This window comes from Anguilla rostrata, unplaced genomic scaffold, assembly GCF_018555375.3.
Source record: "Anguilla rostrata isolate EN2019 unplaced genomic scaffold, ASM1855537v3 scaf0874, whole genome shotgun sequence".
Classification (NCBI taxonomy): Eukaryota; Metazoa; Chordata; class Actinopteri; order Anguilliformes; family Anguillidae; genus Anguilla; species Anguilla rostrata.
In genome coordinates, this window is record NW_026986263.1 from 2554 (window position 1) to 6168 (window position 3615).

At 39.8% G+C, this 3615-nt stretch overlaps 1 long non-coding RNA gene across 4 annotated transcripts; it reads right to left on the bottom strand.

Annotated features, from left to right (window-relative positions):
- Positions 1 to 249: 249 nt before the first annotated feature.
- On the bottom strand, positions 250 to 3371 carry LOC135246765 (uncharacterized). Of its 4 annotated transcripts, XR_010327908.1 has the most exons (3): positions 2063 to 2635; positions 1547 to 1607; positions 250 to 1086 (listed from the first exon to the last, which is right to left on the bottom strand). It is a non-coding gene; the product is annotated as an uncharacterized LOC135246765 (long non-coding RNA). The 4 variants fall into 4 exon arrangements; XR_010327910.1 differs by having other exon boundaries at positions 250 to 1607; positions 1695 to 3371; XR_010327907.1 differs by having other exon boundaries at positions 1547 to 3371.
- Between the last annotated feature and the right edge of the window lie 244 nt (positions 3372 to 3615).

A 3615-nucleotide genomic window follows, 5' to 3' on the forward strand; every position in this document is an offset into this window, starting at 1 on the left:
AACAAAACAAATGTGTGACACATTCAATCACCATTTTATTTTGGCTGGTTATTTATTTGAGAATACAGCGATGTCCTCTGGAAATGTAGATCCTACGCTGCTTATGTGCTCACTTCCAGTTCATAAAGGCTTGCTAGCTTGCTAAAGTGAACCAAATATGTTAGCTAGCTCGCTCGTTTGATAATGAGGATTGATAAACATAGTGGTCGTATAAACGCATTTAATTAAAAACTTTCACTAAATCTACATACCTTTATTGCCGCAACCGAATCTGTGCAGACAAGTCTTGCAGTGGAGAATATTGGATGAGGCACGAGTAACAAACGTCTTATTAGAGAAGTAGCGCGTCAGCTGCTGCAGTTCACACTTGTATTAGAGCTCCCTCTACTGGATAATTGTAGTAAATAGCAATTACAACGTTCAAGCAGACAAGTACAGATAAATAATCATCGTTTTTTTTTTGTTTATTATATAATATATATTAATATATTATAGATATATCGGTCGGGCTCTAGTACATAATCTGCAGAAATGGGTGCCTTTACTGAAGTTTTCACTAAAGCCACTCTGTGATCCCATATCATTCTTTCCAAGATAAGGTGGGACTGGCTCAATGTATCTAAACTGATTTTTAAAAACCGTTTTTTGTCTTTGATCAGTTTTCAAGGTACCAGTGTTGCATGCCCGAAACAAATCCTCGGATTTAAGAACCTCTCTCTCTCACGGTCAGAGATATCCAATGATACCAGCTTTTCGTCCAACTTATGAAGTAAATGAGACTGACTGATATCATGCACTGCTTGAAAATCCTCAATAATAGACTGTATGACTGATGCTGGCAGTAAAAGTTTTGCCTGCAACTTTAAATAAAAGAAAGCCAAATTGTTCAAGAAAAGGGATTCATCTGCTCTCTCTGGCAGCACCGCTGCTTGGTCTCCCTCGTTATCATCACTTACGTTACGTCGTCAGTCAAATCCCTCTCCAACACTGAAACATCCTCAACTTGTTCATTGGTTGCCGTTAGTCTCGTCTCTGTTCCTACTGTTACATGGCCCAGAAGACTGGATACTGTACAAGACTTGTGTACTGTGGAAAAATTAGAAATAAAGGAAGAGACGACTGAAAACGTTCTCCCACACTGACGAAATGGACAAGAAACGGCCCTGCCCTCTCCGATATGAGATTTCAAATGAGAGTTTAAACTGGATAAATCATTGCATCTAACATTGCAAAATTCTACATGACAAGATACACACTCGATTGCAGTTACCTGTGCTCTCCTCTTATCTTTATGCTCTCGATATACATGACATTCCAACTGCGTCATGTTTCTGAACGAACGGGAGCAATCAAAAAAGGCGCATTTAAACAACGCGGTTGGAAGACTCGCATGTACTTTCATATGCCTAACAAACGCATACTTCGTTAAGCATTGGTGACCACAATACTGACATGTAAACATGCTTTCATACTAAGCTATCGCTGGCGAATGATTGGCCGTTATGATACTAACTAGTTTGATGAATTCGAAACGCACGTAGCCTACCTGCACAATCCGGCGACACTCTAGCCAGCTGCAACAAAAAATACTCAAAGTACAGGGTTGCCTTGGAAAAGAACAAGAAAATTTATGTGAAATACAGATCAACGTATTCTGTTGGAAATCAAAAACGAACAAATTGTGATATAATTACTTTTAAATTCGCGTAGCCTATTAGGTGTGACACTCGAAACTTGGCATTGCTTTGTTAGCAAATTCTCTGTCGCCACTACTAACCAACGGCTTCCCAATATCCATAGCAATTTCCAGTTAATTACTGAAAATTCAAACGGTGTTATGCAGTTAAGAGCAAAACGCCCACAATGCTGTTCTGTCTTAAGCAATGTGCCGTATATCAATAAAACAGCAGATTACTGTAGGAATTTCCCTGTAATTTCACATCAATTTCATGCCGTGTACCAACAATGACAATGAGTTTGCTTTTATATTTATTGATTTTTATAGATTTAATCAGCTGGACGTGAAATGTTCTTCTGCGGGCGTTTGGGCATATTATCTTACCGTTGTCAAGCAAAACTCTGCTTCGTAGTTCTAATTGGACCGTCCTTATGCAGACACTCTGGTTTGTAGTTCTAGTCGCACCGTTGTTAAGCAAACATCTCTGGTCGTAAGTTCTATGAAAACAATGATTTTATCAAGAAAAAATGTTCATTCCCGTTTCATACCATGCAATTTGTTGTGTTCAATAATAGATGTTACAGGTTGAGTGTATTCTGACCACTAGGAGGCACTGTATTACTTTCCCGAGAGTAGTTGGAAGACTACCCTAGTAAGGATGTGACGTAAGGGGAAAGTGTGTTGACCAGGAGAGATTGGGTTAAGATCAGAGACTGTAAAAAATATGGACACAGCTACTGTGACGTCACCCATTGACTCTCCGTGGGTCTCTAAAACACGTTTTGAAGCTCAATGGCGGGCGCGGCCATTTTCTCGATTTGGAGCCAAAACCATAGAGTTAAGCGGTCTTGTGATTTTTACAATTTGATTGACAGTCCGGTGCGGAAAAGCCCCTCAACCTGAACGAGGCTAGCTGACTGTCTGCCGTTATGTTTTAAAATATATTATCAGATGTTTACGGAGTTTAGTTTCCATCCGTGACTGTACTGTGTCATGTAATCACGTTATGTATGACATTAAAAATACAATTAGGCTATGTTCAGTTATCTTCAATTTATGTTTCTCAGCAAAACGAATATGCTTAGCTAGCATATCAGCTTGCCAGTGAGCTAGGTAGGCTGTCCGTGGTTAGCTCACGCGTTAGCAATATGAACCACAGGGGAAGAACATTGACTACACTGATGGTCAATCAATCGGAGATGTGTAGGCTACTGGTGATTTGACTAGGCAAATTTTCGTATAACTGTCTGGTAGATCTGTTAACCGAGCAAGTTATCGTCGTAGGTTTTCGCCAGTCAGATAATGAGCCTGCTACTACTAGCTACTCCATCGCCGTTTGTGGTGTTCACTTGCTGGGTGACGCTAGGTGACCGATCGTTCGCAAATCACTTTCTACCGAACAAAAATTAACACTCAGCGGTGATGAACAAATCTACCAAGTATTTTAATAACTGATCTGCAGGCGTGTAAATATGACAACGCACTTTGTACGGCAAGTTTTCCACCTGGTGCATGAAGAAAAATAATGTAGCCTACGTTGAATTTCTAATTATTATTAGGCTATTATTTTTTTCTTGTAAATCATCAAAACCAATGGAGAAAAGCCAATATACGCAAGGAGCCCCCAGAACCGATTCTGAGAACCACTGTCTTAAATGCCTAGCTTGTCGGTCTCTTAAATGCTAAAAACATGTTCCTTTATAAATGCCAAGATGGTTAATTTCGTTAAATTCTGTGTGTGTGTGTTGTATATTCAGCAAATGAACCTTGAAACTCTTAATTCGCTTCGTGAAACTGAAAAAGTGTTTATCCCAAAATCGGGATTATAGTAGCTTTGTCACATGCGTGAAGCATGGCCCAGGTAGACATTTACGGAATGTACACGACTGACAAGCCGCCAAACACGTTTGACAGATTGAATGTTTGCCGTTAAGGTT